The 17,533-nt window shown below is 42.1% G+C and overlaps 1 protein-coding gene across 10 annotated transcripts in view; it reads left to right on the top strand.

Annotated features, from left to right (window-relative positions):
• LOC123515155 (mucin-12-like) overlaps positions 1-17,533 on the top strand; it is a 194,493-nt gene that overhangs the window by 79,020 nt on the left and 97,940 nt on the right. For 7 of the 10 annotated variants that reach the window (XM_045273639.1, XM_045273638.1, XM_045273631.1 and 4 more), the window contains exons 2-3: positions 12,989-13,054; positions 13,304-13,364. The gene's annotated coding sequence lies outside the window, so the exon portion shown is untranslated. Of the gene's footprint in view, positions 1,296-7,796; positions 8,196-12,988; positions 13,055-13,303; positions 13,365-17,533 lie in introns of those variants that run through there. The other 3 variants (XM_045273636.1, XM_045273634.1, XM_045273635.1) reach the window with 3 other exon arrangements.

Below are 17,533 nucleotides of genomic sequence, written 5' to 3'. Positions count from 1 at the left end.
TCACCTACTCCTCCTTTTATTAAACTTGCCAAACACTTACGTCACGCACCCAGGAATTTGAAAGCATGAGGATAACCATTTGAGGTGCACAGTTTCTGGATAACACGAGATATCATCAGTCATAAATCATAAAAGATATCACCTTCTTTGCCAAACTTCCTAGACATTAAATTCATAGAGCTATACTGGAAGCTTGTGGTCTAGATTACATTATTGCATAGTTCCTGGATAACACAAAGAGCCAAAGCATCAAACATTCAAGCTCAGCACCCTCCCTGTTGTAAGGTGGAGGGTGAACTGAATGACCTTGCCAGATACTTAGAAATGACTCAACGAGGAACTTGAAACCATGGAATCAGAGTCGTGGTAGCTGTATATTTCACTCACCACCTTCAGTAACCAGTGACACGTGGTTGCTTTTGCTGACAGTGTGTGTGTGTGTGTGTGTGTGTTCGTGTGTGTTTATATATAAAGTGATGATAGTAAAATCTCTTTGTTATTAAAGTTATGATTGTTACGTGTTCGATTCCTACCTCAGTGTTCGTGTGTTGTGTTGCTTGCCGCGTTTGTCTGGTTGGTACTGGTTTTCATCAAGGCTCGTAAGATAGAAAATAGTCTGATGCAAGCTCTCGTACAGTTTTGAGTGTTGGTTCGTAGGAAAAACATTGCCCGCAGCTGGCAGAGTGCTCGGGTGACACTAGTGTTTTAGCACGTGTGCTTGTATTTCAAGAGTGTTACCAAGAGATTCTAAGAGAAGGAAAAAAAATAGATAGGGTAATTCTAATATTTCAGCGTGTGGTCTTATTTCAAGTGTGTTGCCCAAAGATTCGAAAAGAAAAAACGCAAAAAACATCCATAGTAGCTGAAAGAGTGATCGGGTGACGTAAGTGTTTCACAGCCTATGGTGGGTGTTATTTGCAGCGCCTTCACATTGTCTGGTGATAAGTGAAATGCTCAGAAAAAAAAAAAAACATAAATAACGGGTAAATAAGTGAGACCCGATGACGCAAATGTTTTAGTGTGGAGTTATATTTGAGTCGAGTAACTTCATCTAGTGTCTCTTTTCTTTATGTAATAGGAACTGGCTTAAGACAACGAGAAAAAGTATGAAGAAGACCCACTGCTATGAAAAAATCCTGTGTTATTTAAAGGAATTAACTGACATACGCATTACTGGCGAAAGGGTTCATAGCACGTGACTTTAGTTATACCTGTTAGCACACACCTGTTAGTGGATGGAGACACCATCTGTGGCAACACCTGTGATCTCATTCCAGCCTTTGTTGTCTCCCTAAGTAAGTGGGTATAAATAAAAGATTCCTGCTAATTGTTCGAGGACGCGAGTGTGTTGCCAATTCGTGGAAACGCTTTGGGGAGCATCTGTGGCCTCCGTGGAAATTATTGTGTGTTGTGTTGCCGCGAGTGTGTGTGGGGTGTTGGGCGGTGGGTGGAGACTCGATATAGATTGGTGACCGAGGTGTACTGACTGGGAAGAGACGATTGAGTACTAACTGGTGATTGAGTGGTGATGTAAGAATAGGGAGAAGTGGTAACTAGGAAAGGTCTAACTAGTAACTTTTTTTTTTTTTTTGTTATGGCCTATAGCGCCTGTAGGCATACTTCAAGAGTATTTAAGCTTCCGCCCATTAGCAGCGTAGGAAATTGTATTTATCGTGGTACCCATATTACGGCTCATATCACCCACTCAGGCGCATCTTTAGTGTTGTAACGACTTAGAACCTGGGTATCATGGTGACATGTAAGTAACTTTAAACCACTCGACAAATATCATAGCTTCAAAGTGGTATGTGGTGGGATTCGAACCTACGCGTGGACGTCTGCCCGATCCCACGCTCACCACCTTATCCATTACGCCACCGCCTCCCTGCTTGGTCTTTACTGATGACTGAATGGGATGAGGAGTTTTGGCACTTACTGGTGAGTTACAGTGGTGGAATACAGTGAGACTAGGAAACATCTGTATCAAAGCTGCTTGGCCTTGACTGATGACTAACTGAAAGCGTACCCAGACAGTAGTTGATTATAATGGTGATGATCAGTGACCAGAAGTGACAGTCGAAGGCGCCACAGTAAAAAAAATCGAGTCACAGGTCATTGCTATTTGTCCTCACCTCTCCCTCCTTTACCCATGCGCGTTCCTTACCCTCAGCCTCCTCTCTCTCTCCCACTCCCTCCTTCCCTCCCTCCCTCCCTCCCTCCCTCCCTCCCTCCCTGATCTTAACATGCGAGTCGGCCTGACAATAAACAAGACAACAAAAGCCATCAGTCAGTTAACACACACACACACACACACACACACACACACACACACACACACACACACACACACACACACACACACACACACACACACACACACACACACACAGAGAGGACAGACAGGAATGAATAATATGAAAGGCCGCAGAATTGTCTCATTTCACGCCAAACTAACGGTGAAATTATGTTGCACATCGACGAAGATTGATTAGAATAAGAAAAAAACAAAAAAAAGAGGAAAGAAATCAACCAAGAAAATGACGATACGAGAAAATCTAATGGATGGGAATTTAGCTTTGATAATATGAAGAGAGAGAGAGAGAGAGAGAGAGAGAGACTAGAAAGTAGAGATGGGAATTAATTTGACATGTTGGCGTTTCAAGATTTATTAGACACGTGCGGAGGGGCTGGGCTGGGTTGGACTGGGCTGAGCTGGGCGGAGGGGGACGGGGAGGGGAGAGTGCCACAGTGCCGCCCCGCCCCGCTCCCCTAATTAATGAACAATGAAGCTTAAAGAGTTGTAATACCTATTGACTCGCGCACACATACCCTTGTTTTGTTCTCGTGTCAGTTGCAGGTGTTGCGTATTTATTGGTGAACGTGTTTGTATGTGTGTGTGAGTGAGTATTTTTTGTGTGTTGCGCCTTGTGTTGCTGTATATTAGTTTGTATTGTGTTAAGATACCTTTCAGTCTTTCTTTTTGTGGTGTGTTGCTGTGTTTTGAGGCGTTTTTTGAGTTATGTTGTGTGTGTTGCAGTGCATTTTTAATTCTTGGTGTGTTGTGTGGCGTTGTTAAGTGTTACAATGCCTTGCAAAATGTTCTGCTGTGTTACAGAGGTTTGCTACGTGTTTCAGTGCTTCATGTTGTGTATTGTGATGCGTTTTTCTGTATTGCTGTGTGTTACAGTGATTTGTGATTCGTTTATAACCGTTCTAATGTCTCTCAGTGCATTGTGGTGTGTAGTGCGGTGTATTACAGTGTTCAGGTATGTTTCAAAAAGTTGTAATTTGTTCCTAAGCATTGTAGTGTGTTTTGCGGTGTGATGTAGTGTTCCGATGTGTTACGATGCTTTTCTGTGTCCTGGGATATGTTGCAGTGCGGGGCTGTATGTTATGGTGCGCCATAATACCTTCACATTGTGTTGTGGTGTGTTCTAGTGCATTGTAGTGTGTTACAATGCACTCGTGTGTTATAACGTGTTGCAGTTGCAGTGCGGTGGTGTGTGTTGCGGTGCGTAATAATACCGTATCATGTTTAGTGAAGTGTTCTAATGTGTTCTACTGTACTCTCATGCGTGTTGCGATGTGTTGCGGTGCGTCACAATACCATACCATGCGTTGGGAAGTATTGCAGGGCTGGCCAGAGCGGCACAAATCAAGCTGAGCCCTGAAAGTCTAACTCGACGTGGCTTGTATCGACTTCTCATTGACTGTGATGATGGAAAATTGGATTCGAGGAAAGAAAGGAGAGGGAGTTACTTCGCTGAGTGAAGGCGCTGCTCCTCTCATCAGCGCGCCGATCTCACCACAAACTACCCGGATCATTATGAATTATTGAGGGATAAGAGATGGAGAACAGAGTGATTGTATCTATAACTAAGACTTTCTATCTGGTTTTAAGTTTATTTCTTCCTGCGAGCTACTGTTTTGAACGAGGAACATTGAGTATGAAGAGGGTTATTATTAATGTCCGTGGGTTGTGAGTTGGAGGGGAAGAAGAGCAGTGAGTAATGGAGAGGTTAAAGTCTGTGGGTTGTAGGTTGGAGGGGAAGAGGAAAGTGTGAGGGGAATAAAAAGTGTGGGCTTTCTGTTTTCTTCCTCTTTTTCCTTTTCTTTTCGTTTTTCTTGTGTTGTTTATTTACTTTTTTCGTGGCTGTATCCAAACTTTATCAGATGTAAAATAACAAAAAAAAAATTAAAGAAATGAATGAGTAAATCAGGAAATAAAATGGAAAAAATAGCGAAAGAAAGAAAGAAACAGGCATACAAGAAAACAAATAGTAAAAAAGAAAAGTAAGAAAAAAAAGAAAAGAATAAATATGAAGAAAATGTGCACATACATAAGCCGGGAATGGTGATTTTCATATGAAGGACGGTCGTGAACCAGCCACAGAGGAATTTGTATATATAAAAAAAGGAACACGAAAGAAAATTTATGGAAGTATTTATCTTACAAATACCCAAAGAAAAGTTAGTAAATATGTATAATACTATCATATGAGAAGCAAAACAAAGGTAGGAGAGAGAGAGAGAGAGAGAGAGAGAGAGAGAGAGAGAGAGAGAGAGAGAGAGAGAGAGAGAGAGAGAGAGAGAGAGAGAAAAGTGCCATATTAACTCGACATATTGTAGATGAGAAAAAAAAGTAAATATGCATAGTCAGAAAATATAAAGAGAGAAAGAATTCGTGCCTTTATGACTCAGATGAACTTAAGCCTGGAAATTCAAGGAAGGAACGAGTCGATAATAGAATAGAAGAAAAAAAATTCTTATCATTCATACATATATACTCGTAACTTAGAAATAGTAAATAAAAAAAAACGTTAAACCAATATGCATAATTCGATTACCAGAGAGAGAGAGAGAGAGAGAGAGAGAGAGAGAGAGAGAGAGAGAGAGAGAGAGAGAGAGAGAGACACACAGAGTGATTAGAGCGCTAGCTTCACAAGCCAGAGGACCGGGGTTCGATTCCCCGGCCGGGTGGAGATATTTGGGTGTGTCTCCTTTCACGTGTAGCCCCTGTTCACCAAGCAGTGAGTAGGTACGGGATGTAAATCTAGGAGTTGTGACTTTATTGTCCCGGTGTGTGGTGTGTGCCTGGTCTCAGGCCTATCCGAAGATCGGAAATAATGAGCTCTGAGCTCGTTCCGTAGGGTAACGTCTGACTGTCTTGTCAGAGACTGCAGCAGATCAAACAGTGAAACACACACACACTGACTAAACACATTTGTTTAATTTTCTACTTATATTCCTTCCTTCCTCGTACTTGCAGCCATAAACACACAAACTCATGCATTATGTTTGCGAATGTGAGGTGTGTGGTAACAAACAGGCAGGAGAGGAAAGGCGATAATAATGATAAGACAAGGCACGTATGTTTGTAAGCTAGTTGGGACAGGAATGAGAAGGAACAAATGATAAGAAACGCAACGTAATATGAGGAAATAGATGATGGAACAGAAAATTTTTTGACTTTAGTGCGTAAAGTAACAGTATGTTAATGAGGCAAAAGACTGATGCAACAACACGAACATTGATAATAGGAGGAAAAGAAGAGTATAGGAAGGAAAAGTGGATAATGCGGTTTGTTAATGTAGGAAAATAAAATAAAAAGATGAAAAAAAAGAAACCATAGAAAAAAAAGTGAAGAAAACAAAGTAGGGAAACAAAGCGAGTTATACATATCATGACTGTGGGAAAACAGAATTTTAATGAAGGAAAATAGACAGAAACATCAACACAAAGAACACTGACAATAGAAAAAGAAAATGATGAAATAGATGAGTAAGCATGTATTTCATTTAACCTTGACTTACTTAACCGCTTCAAAACAGACACATTTCACCTCGAGATTTGTGTACTGTTTCACCATTTTATTGACATTAGGAAGGGTCTATGGAGGTGAGAAAATTAATGGATAAAGTTTTTATTATTTTAATCCCCTACATAAGTTTCTGAAGCAATATCAAATCACCGTATAGTAAGCAGAATGAATATGGAAACGCGTCATGGTACTGAAGGGGTTCATGAAGAGAAAAAAAGACAAGCAATTTTCTTACTTGATGAAGGAAGCAAAAGACAGAAACATCAACACGAGGAACATTAACTGTAGGAAAAAAAGAAAAACATAAGGAAATAAATTAGTAAGCATGTAATTTTGATCTTTACGTACTGAAGAACAGGATCTTGATGAAGCAAAAACATTGAGACAAACACAAATAACCATGGTAGAAAATAAATAAATAAATAAACAAACCGTAAATAAGTAATGCAAACAAAGTAAAGGAAAACAAAATCTTGATATAAAGAAATAGTCTTAAAATATCAGCGAACAACATTGACGATAGAAAATATGTAATAGTGAGGATAAATAAATGGATAGTGTAAATAATATTGACTGTAAAGAAAAGTAGTCTTGACAAAGCAATGGGGTAAAAGATCTATTCACACTGTTATCCATATGCAATAGAAAGAAAAGAAATAGATGATGATGATGATAGTAACAATGATGATAAGAGTAAAGTAAGTTATTTCAATCCTCATCATGGAAAACGTAATGAAAACAGTAATAAGATTAAAACTAAAACACCAACGCGATTAACATTACCAGTACAATATAAATGGGTGATAATGATAATAATAATAATAATAATAATAATGATAATGATAATAGTAATAATAATAATAATGATAACAACAAAACAACAACAACAACAACAACTAATCTCTAACCATCAATAAAAAGAAAAAAAAATAGTCTTTATAACTAAAATAAAAGCTCAAAACACAAACATGAACAATATTTAAAAAAAAAAGCACCACCACCACCACCAACAACAACAACAACAACAACAACAACAACAACAACAACAACAACAACAACAACAACAAGAGCAGGACAAGTGTAATACATCAGTGAGTGGGGAAACGTGAGCGAGTGAGCGAGGTGGTGACGTGCACTCTAAAATACCTGAGGGAGGGAGAGAGAGAAAGAGAGAGAGAAGGAAATGGTTCACACTCACGCCTTGCCGCCGCGAGACACTCGGTGCTTCATTGAATTATTAAAGCGGGATACGTGAGTGGGAGGGGAAGACCACGAGAGAGAGAGAGAGAGAGAGAGAGAGAGAGAGCGGAAGGGAGAGGGGTAGGGGAGTTTGTGCTGAGTTAGTTTCTTCCTTTCTTTTTTCCTTCCTTTCTTTCTTTCTTTGTCCCGTCTGCGGTCAGTTGCGTTAGTAGAAGTAGCGTTAGTAGTAGTAGTAGGAGTAAGGAGGAAGGAGTAGTAGTAATAGTAGTAGTAGTAGTAGTAGGTGTAGGAGGAGGAGGAGGAGGTAGCAGGAGAATAATAGAAGTAGTTGTTGTGATAGTAGTAGTAGTAGCAGCAGTAGGAGAAGTAGTAGGAGAAGATCTAGGTGGTCGGATTGTAGCAGCAGCAGCAGCAGCAGCAGCAACAGTAGCAGTAGGAAGAAGAGCAATAGTGCCACCATAGTAAGCACAGTAACCCCAAGCAGACACACACACATACACATCACCATCACAAACCATTACCAAACAAACCTCTCTTGAATACCGCACATTCCGCCACTCAACCCTTCACCTCACTGCTCCGTCCCACTCTACCGTGCCCCTGCCCCGCCCCGCCTCGCCCCGCCCCGCCCCGCCCCGCCCCTACCGCCCCGCCCCATCAGCCCCGTGATTACCAAGAGAAAGGTTACATCCTCCTATAGGGGCGTCTCCACGTATCCGCCATCTTGCCACGGCACCCTTAGTCAAGCCAGCCAGTTCTCACCAGTTTGGTCACGCCGGTTCAGTCAGTAGTTGGTTTCTCGGTAGACTCATAGCGCGTGTTTTAGTGTCTCTTGACGGTCACGGCCTCTGTCTCGCCACTGTGTGTGGAGATCGTATTTTAAAACACCTCTGTGCCGCATCTCCGCTGTGTCCTGAAGTTACACGAGCTTTTAAGTTTGTTTTTACGATTCTAGTGACACATTATTGGTTTTTACAATATCAAGCAGGAAAAACAGTCTTGAGAATCCGGCTGATCGTTTCTGGCCATTGAAAAAACAGTCTTTGTGAGAGGAAAGTGTTTCAGGTTACGGCCCTCAGATTCCTGTAAGCTCGGTTCTCAGTCAGCCATCTTGGTAGGAGGTGAAGTCATGTGCGGTCAGCCATGTTGCTGCTCCACCATCCCCAGTGCCAAGGTCAGGCTCTCTCCACCTCTCTCTCCTCTCCCTCCTCTCTCCTCTCTCCTCTCCACCTGGCCCTTCCCTCACCCCCTACCCCGCTGATCCTCCTCTGCAACATTCCCTCCCTCCCTGCCCTCCCTCCCCTTCCTCCTTCCCCGACCCACTTTCTCTCCTCCTCCCTCCGCCTCTGCCTCCTGCCTCCTTCATCCCTCCCTCCCTCACCCTGACCCAAGAGAGCAGTCTGCCTTGTCCTAGAGAGAGAGAGAGAGAGAGAGAGAGAGAGAGAGAGGGAATGCAGTGATGATTCGTCTTCATGTTTATTTTATTTTTTCTTTCTGTCTTCACTTCAGCAACTCGTCTTCTTCTTTGCCTTGTTTCTTCTTAACTTTTATTCGTTCTTTCTTTCTTTTTTTCTCCATTAACTTCCTTTCCGTTATTCATTTCTCCCTCTTTCTTTCATTCTTTTTCTCCATTTTTTTTCCTCGTTTCCTCCCTTCATTCCTTCTTTCCTTCGTTTCTTTCTTCATGCTACTTCTTTTCTTTGCCTTCTTTATCATTCATTTTCTCATCTTAGCCTTGCGTCTTTTCTTCCTTCTTTACTTCTTTCCTTCTCTTCCATTACATCTTCAGAATTTTATATGTAAACACCTGTATCTCTCTCTCTCTCTCTCTCTCTCTCTCTCTCTCTCTCTCTCTCTCTCTCTCTCTCTCTCGTCCCTTTTACCAAGTCTATTTTTATTTTCTTATACTCCATCGTCTATTTTTTTCCCTGGAATCTTTATCACTCATTCATAAATTTCTGTTCCTTTCTTTTCTTTTTTCTCTTCTTTCTTACTCCGTCATTTTTTCCCTTGCATAATAATAATCTCTGAATAATCTTTTAAATCTTCATCCTCATCATTATCACATCCTGGTTGGTTTCACTGCAGCAAAATTTTATTATGATAACTCTTGCTGTTATTGTTTTACTTTTTTTTTTTATTGTAGTATTTTGTAGTATTTTTGTCGTCTTAGTCCTCCTCCTCCTCCTCCTCCTCCTCCTCCTCCTCCTCCTCCTCCTCCTCCTCCTCCTTGTCGTTGTTGATATTGTTGTCGTTGCTCAAAGTTGTAAAGGAGTTTCGGCTTTACTACGTTTATCTGCACAAGCTAAAGTATCATAGAAAAACTTGGTCTAGTAGTAGTAGTAGTAGTAGTAACAAGTAGAGATAATGATAGTAACAACAGTAGGAGTAACAACAAAACTTCGAGTAACAATAAACAAAACAAAACGCCATCGTGAACTGTAAGAATAAAAAAAAAAAAAAATGAAAAAAAAAAATGAAATATGTAAATAAACTCTGCTCAGATGTCTTTTTCTCTTGGTGCTCATGCAGTGGCTGACTGGTGATGAGAGTTGGACCAAAATAGACCTTCAGCTTAACATTGAGTAGCCTTTTAATTATTTCTCCCTCAGCATCAACAGTAGTAGTAGTAGTAGTAGTAATGGTGGTAGCAGTAATAGTAGCGGCAGTGTAATGTTTGCATACGTAAGGACAGACTTGTGTGTATATAGTATGGTCAGTCTGAGCAGTGAGATGGCAAGGCATGACTGATTCAGGAGCGCGTGGCCTTTACTCCCCTGCCATAAGAATAAACATGATATGGTGGACTGGCGCGGCGGTCCCAGGGGTCACTTGTCCATCCGGTGAGTTGTGAAGGTGTGTGTCCTCTTGCCCGGGGAAGGTTAGCGCTTACATCTCGTCTTGGGGCAGAATTACTTTACTTTCTTTAATTTGCGTGTATGTGTGAAATTTGACATTGTTAGCTCATGTGTTTTGTATGTACCTGTTGGTGTTTCTGTGTGTCTGTCTCTCTGTGTGTCTCTCTGTTCGGTATAGTTTTAGATCATACATCTTTTTTTTTTTTCTTTTGTGAATTGAAATGTGTTATTATATGGTGATTTGTTTTGTATATGATCGTGTTCCTGCCTCTCGGTCTCTCTGGTTTTGTTTCGTACTTGTTTCTTGTCGCGGCACAAAATTACACCTTTCCCTTCTGTGTGCTGAAATTTCGGGTTACCTGCTTTATATTATTAACGCAGTATCATTTTCTCTCGTGTGTTGACTTTTGCATTGATGGCTGCTGTGTTTGTAGCTCCGGTGTTTTATTTTATTTTTTTTTTTTCCTTATTTTGTCCTTACTGTTATTGTTTGTGGTGATGTTTAATTTTTGTGTTGTGATTTTTTTTATTTGTTTATTTTGTTTAAAGCTTGTTCGTTCGTAACTTAGCTTTCTATTAATGTGGGTAGTTGTGAACCTGTTTGATAATTCTCTCTCTCTCTCTCTCGTGCGCTAAGTATTACAACCTTTCCTATTGAAGTCTGGCATTATTATCTCAACATTTGATATCTGACGCTGTTTCGTGTTTTTGTTTTGTTTTCCACTTTTTTTTTTTTTACGGTAAGGCCTATAGCGCCTGTAGGCACACTTGAAGAGTGTGTGGGAAGCGCTGTTTAGCTTCCGCCCACTAGTGGCGCAGGCAATTTTATTTATAGTGGTACCCGTATTAGGGCTCATATCACCACCCAAGCTCATCTTGAGTGTAACTACCTAGAACCTGGGTATCATGGTGACATGTAGGTAACTTTAAACCACTCGACAAATGTGTTTTAAGGCTGTACGTTGTGGGATTCCAACCTACGCGTGGACGTCTGCCCGATCCCACGCTCACCACCTTATCCACTATGCCACCGCCTCCTTACTGGTACTGATGTCACCTTTTCGTTTGGCCTTTCAAACTCCTACATCGTGTACGTCCTTAAAAGTGAAAAATGGTAATATTCTTTTTCTCGCGCAGTTTGACATTACTAATCTTATATTAACATGAGAAGTTGTGACTTATTGGTGTTAACCTTTCCGACTCCTACATTTTGTCTGGCCTTAAAATGTGTTCTTTTGTCTTGAAGTTTGGCATAATTCGCCTTAGCAGCAAGTTGTGAGCCTGTTTAGTGTCTTCTTTTCTCACTCAACTACTCCGATGTTACCCTTTTGACTGGCCTTTCCAACTCCTGCGCCTCGTCCATACTAAATATTAAGTCCTGTCTCTGGAAGTTTGATATGATTCACCTCATCAGCCTGAAAAATATGTGAAGTAGTTTGCTGGTATCCTTTTCCTTCACCCTAAGCCTTTGTGTTCTGCCCTTTCAACTCGTACACTTTGCCTTTGGAGTAATGCTGTTTCTGTTCATATGCTTCTTCTCTCTGTTTTGGTTGAGTAGCGACAGCCTCAAATTGGTTTTATACGTTTTTATATAAGCTTTGTTGCAGGAGGAAACTAATGATGAAGACAACAACGAGTACTGTCTTTAAATAATTACCAAACGTTTGAACATGTCATATAAATACAAAAACACAAAAGGTTAAAATAATGACTAAATACAAGATTGAGAAATAAAAGTTACACAATAACAGCCAAGTTTTATTGCCTTACATGAAATAAGCCTTTACTGCGATGGTCGGTAATGAAGTCGAGTGATGTAGTGAAGAAGCCTTTTGTTTTGTATTTACCTTCGCTATCCTACGTCTCTTTTTATGTAGTGTTTAGTTTATCACAACCTCACAGAAAGAAAGAAACACTTGAGGTCTGCTGATGTTCCTACTTCCTTTGTGTTCGTTTTGTAGTCTGCGAAGTGACTGTACGCACCACTCCTAGAATAGCAACATGAGGTCCACGGCTGCTGGTTTCTCCTTTGTGTTCGTTTGGTGTGGTGCTGAGTGACGAATAGACTTACCATACCACCTTCCAAACACACACACACTCCTATCCCTCCTGTTGGCCCACGAATGTTTGTTCCTCCTTTGTATTCCTTTGGTGTGGTGTTGAGTGACGATAAGACTTACCATACCACCTTCCAAACACACACACACACACACACACACACACACACACACACACACACACACACACACACACACACACACACACACACACACTCCTATCCTTCCTGCTGGTCCACGAATGTTTGTTCCTCCTTTGTATTCCTTTGGTGTGGTGTTGAGTGACGATAAGACTTACCATATCACCATACCATAACACACACACACACACACACACTCCTATTCCTCCTGTTGGTTCCTCCTTTGTATTCCTTTGATGTGGTGCTGATTGACTGTACCACCCCAGCATACTCTCCTTCAGGAACGCCACTTGTTTATACACAGCGTCGTCTCAAAGTTGTATTACCACTTCTTGTCACCGCGGCATTCGAAGCACCGCCTCTCTCGGGATTTAAAGGTGGAGGTGGAGTGGGCGGTGGAGGCCTGACTTTGCTTTACTTTACTGCTGTTAGTTTTATTTTTTGTTGATTTATTAGTCTTCTTCCCATTCCTTCCATCCTTTATTCAACCTCACGCACTCAACACGCACTCCTGGCATTAAGCAGAATAAGCAGCACTCCTTTATGTGTCTACTGCGTTGGGTGATGAGGGTGGCGGAAGGGACAAGGCAGAACAGGACAGGACAGCAGGGGCAAGGCGGGGCAGTGAGAAGGAGAGAGGGGCGAAGGAGCTAAGTACAGGAGACACCAGTTATTGTCTTCACTCTTATCACTGTTGTTACCTTGCCATTTTCTCCTGGGTGTAAAAGAAGTGCTTGTTTATCGTCTATATTTACGTGGCGGCAGATCTGCAGTGATAATTCTGAGCTAGTATTTACAGACAGACGAACAGGCGCTTGTGTGTGTGTGTGTGTGTGTGTGTGTGTAAGTTTTAAGCCTTTTCTACCTTTACCAGTGTTGTTATTAACGTGTCTGTTCTCTTCTGCTTTTCAGTTTTGTTTGTGATGACGCGGTGGTGCCGGCGGGCGTGTGTGTCGTGGACGTGAGCAAGGCATACAGGTGAGTGGGCGTGACGTGTGGGCATACAAGCGTGTCGTGGGCGTAAAGTTGGGAGGCTGGAATGGGAGGTGGGATTAAAATGCTATATATGGCTACTACTGTGTATTGCTCCTCTCTCTCTCTCTCTCTCTCTCTCTCTCTCTCTCTCTCTCTCTCTCTCTCTCTCTCTCTCTCTCTCTCGTGTTCTTTGCCATTGATATATCAGCTGTTTTGTGTTTGTAAACATTGCCACGTGTTTCTTGTTTACAGACTGTCGCACGTGCTGGTTTCTGTGACAGTAGCTGGAGGCGGCGGTGTTCCTTGGGGCTTGGTGAGTACGCTGTGTCATAGTAAGAGAGTGTGAGAGTGAGAGATTAAGATTAAAGCGCTGCCTCAGGGAACAGACGCGACACAAAACAAAAATATTAAACAAAAGCAAAGCAAGAGAAAATACGAAACAGATATTGTGAGAGGAACTGACAGATGGGTGAATAGACAGACAGAATAAGATGAATACATAACAGTGAAATGGGAAAAAATATGGAACACGGACAGACAGATAGACAAACAGATAAACAGGTAGAGCAGTTTACCTTTCCACCTGGCAGCTCTTAATTACACAAACCTTTTCGCTCATAAACTTCCGCCACCTCGCAATGAAACACGGGCAAGCTCCTCTCAGCGTTCATTACTCCTCGCGTCGCCTCCTCTTCCTCCCAGCCTCCGTTATTATGTTAGCTAATCACTGCTTCTCTCTCTCTCTCTCTCTCTCTCTCTCTCTCTCTCTCTCTCTCTCTCTCTCTCTCTCTCTCTCTCCCTTCTTTAATCTTTATTCTAATTTCTTTTCCATTATCTTGTGTTTCTTCTCTATTTTCCTTGCCTTCTTCCTTCCGTTCCTCCCTTTATCTCTCTTTCTCCTCTCTCCTTCTCCTATCTACGTACTTCTTTATCTTCCTCTTCCTTTATCTTCTTTTCTCCTCCGTTCCTTCTTTCTTTTCTTTCTTTCTTACGTAAACTTTTTTTTTTACCCATCCACCTTTACCTGTCTTTCTCCTCTCTTCCTCATTTACTTATATTCCCTTCTTTACCTCCCTTTTCCTTCTTTTCCTACCTTTACTATCATTTTCTTCCTCTCATTCCCTTCATAATCTATACTTCAGTCTTCTTCAGTGTCGTATTCCCTTCCCACCTTTATCCCGCCTTTTTCCCCTCCATTTTCTTTACCCTCCTTCGCCCTTACCTCTCTTTCCCCTCCATTCCGCTCTTACTCATCAGCGTTTTTATCCTCTCCAAGCGTACCCTACCTCCTCTAATTCTTGACCTAACTTCCCGTCGCTTCAGTAATGTTGTTTAATCCTCCAACCTGTCTCTCAGGTATTCTAAACCTCTTCAGTATTGGGGATGCTTTTTTCATATTCATTCTGTTTACTATTTCGTGATTTTATACAGCCTCAGAAACTTATGTAGGAATTGGAATAGTGCAGACTCTGAGCATTAGTCTTCTGATCTCCATAGACCCTTCCATATATAAATAACAGCGTCTAGTCACAACAACAATTCATGATAAAAAGGCTTTCCTGTACTGAAGGGGTTAAACGCTTTGCTCACTCACTACAGCTGATTTCAAAGGCCACAGGAATCCTTAACGGGGTTCTCAAGAGTGCTTCTCCTGTTGATAATGAAGAAGTCTTGTTGTTTATGTCACAAGAACCGTATAAACACTTTCCAAATCCTCCCCCCAACACACGTGGAATGGAACTTTGACTATTTAGGTCTTTTTTTTCTTTTTTTATATCATGTAGGCTTTTCACTGGAATTTATGGGCTAAAGGGGGTACTTTTTGTGGTACTTCCTATCTCAAAGCCGACCCGCTAGGAAACCGTTGCCCCGAGAGAGGAAGCCCAGCCTACACTCGGACCGTGGACAGGATTCGAACCCATGTGCTTGGACACCCCTCAGACCCGAAAGCACGCATGGTTCCACTGTACCATGGCGGCCACCAGAAGAAGTACGTACCTGCTATACAGTGGAGGGGCAAGTGTTTTAGAATTACTGTGGGGTGCTTTCGTTCAGCCACTCCAGCAGCAGGACAAACAGCCCCAGCCAGAGTAGCGGTGAAGAAAGCGGAGTCGTGTCGACAAATCAGCTAAGGAATTCTCGATTTTGCTTTGTCTTTCCTCTCCAAAAAAAAAAAAAAAAAAAAAGTTTGCCGAGTCTCTCTCTCTCTCTCTCTCTCTCTCTCTCTCTCTCTCTCTCTCTCTCTCTCTCTCTCTCTCTCTCTCTCGACTTTGAGGGAACAAGGAAAATAATTAGTTTCGTCTGACTGACTGAGAGAGAGAGAGAGAGAGAGAGAGAGAGAGAGAGAGAGAGTTGGTTTCATGATCTTGTTTGTTCTCTTTTCCCTTTCCTCGTATCTCTTTCGAGTGCTATATCTCTCTCTCTCTCTCTCTCTCTCTCTCTCTCTCTCTCTCTCTCTCTCTCTCTCTCTCTCTCTCTCTCTCTCTCTCTCTCTCTCTCTCTCTCTCTCTCTCTCTCAGTGCGTAAAGAGAGAGAGAGAGAGAGAGAGAGAGAGAGAGATTGTGGGTATAGAATTAAAAACCTTTCGCTCACAATATTCCTCTCTTGGTGATCATTGTGTGGTGACCTTCCTCCTCCTCCTCCTCCTCCTCCTCCTCCTCCTCCTCCTCTTGATGTTGTTTTGGTTCCGGAAATCTCCTTGAATTACTCCTTGTCTCATATTTTTGGTGAGATTGTGTCCCTTTGTGGCTTTTGCGTGATGGATGAGAGAGAGAGAGAGAGAGAGAGAGAGAGAGAGAGAGAGAGAGAGAGAGAGATTACAAATAGACATGCGCTCAAAATCATGTTGACTACTGCCCCCCCTTCTCCCCCTCACCCCACACACACACACACACACACACACACACACACACACACACACACACACACACACACACACACACACACACACACACACGGAGTAATGTCCTCTGAATGTGTCGAGGGTGGAGGCAAACATGGTCTTCTTAGTCGACACGATCCCATCTCCTCCTCCTCCTCCTCCTCCTGCTCCTCCTCCTCCTCCTCCTCCTTTTCCGAAATTCATTGACCTCAGCTGCCCCAGGGATACCTCCTCCCCGGACGCAAAGAAGATCCTCCCTCCTCCTCCTCCTCCTCCTCCTCCTCCTCCTCCTCCTCCTCCTCCTCCTCCTCCTCCTCCTCCAAAGGGCGACAGGCGCAAAATCAGACCATTGAAGTAAAGGGTGTTTACAGAAGAGTTGAGAGAGAGAGAGAGAGAGAGAGAGAGAGAGAGAGAGAGAGAGAGAGAGATGAAGTGGATAAAAAGGAAAGGAAAAATAATCCTGAAATGAGCAAGAAATACAAAAAGAAAGGGAATTTTAAAAGGAACGAAAGAAAGACAGAGAGAGAAAGTGAAAAAGAGAGCGAGAGAGCGGCTATAACCTAGTTTTGAGCTGTATTAACGAGAGAGAGAGAGAGAGAGAGAGAGAGAGAGAGAGAGAGAGAGAGAGATAAAGGGGTCTCGTTCAGTGCTCGAGGATTTAGGGCACTGTTTACTTACCGAGGGGTATCTCTCTCTCTCTCTCTCTCTCTCTCTCTCTCTCTCTCTCTCTCTCTCTCTCTCTCTCTGTTCTCCTTTTCCTCCTTTCCGGCATTCTCATACTATTAATAACGAGAGAGAGAGAGAGAGAGAGAGAGAGAGAGAGAGTTTTATATTAATTTCTTCTCAGCAGCGTTAATGACGTGTGGGTGTTGTGTTAAATTGTGTTGCGTTTGGTTAAGTTAGGTTTGTTGTACTAGTGTTTCTTACTTGGTGTGTTGCGTTGCGTTGTGTTTCAGAGATTTCATTGTACTATAGTGTTACGTTCTTCACTAGTGTTTCTCTGTTACATTTTGTGATTTATTTTGTATTGCTTTGTGCTGCAGAGTCTTGTGTTGCGGTGTGTTCCTTTTTTTCTTTTTTGTGTTGTGTTGTGGTTTGGTGTGTTGCGGTGTATTAAATTTTGTGTCGATTGAGTTTTGTTACCGTGCTGCAGTCTTGTGTTGCCGTGTGTTCCTATCTTTTGTTGTGTTGCGTTGGGGTTGAGTTTTGTGTGTTGCTTTTTGTGTCTTGCGATGTAGTAGTGAATTATATGTCGGTGTTGAGTTTTGTTGCCGTGCTACAGAGTCTTGTGTTGCCGTGTGTTCTTTTTTTGTGTTGTGTTGTGTTGGGTTTGGTGTGTTGCGTCTTTTGTGTTGCGGTGTACTGAATTTTGTATCTGTTGAGTTTTGTTACAGTTCTACAGAGTTTTGTGTTGCGGTGTGTTCCTTTTTTGTGTTGTGTTGTGGTTGGGTTTGGTGTGTTGCGGGGTATTGAATTCTGTGTCTGTGTTGAGTTTTGTTACCGTGTGCCTCATTTTTTTTTTTTTTCGTGTTGTGTTGCAGGGGTATTGACGTGTTACTTTGTATTGTCGTGTGATGTATTTAATTCTTTTGAGTTGTTAT

The sequence above is a fragment of the Portunus trituberculatus genome, chromosome 38 (genome assembly GCF_017591435.1).
Source record: "Portunus trituberculatus isolate SZX2019 chromosome 38, ASM1759143v1, whole genome shotgun sequence".
In the NCBI taxonomy this organism is placed as follows: domain Eukaryota; kingdom Metazoa; phylum Arthropoda; class Malacostraca; order Decapoda; family Portunidae; genus Portunus; species Portunus trituberculatus.
This window is presented reverse-complemented; position numbering and strand designations above follow the sequence as displayed.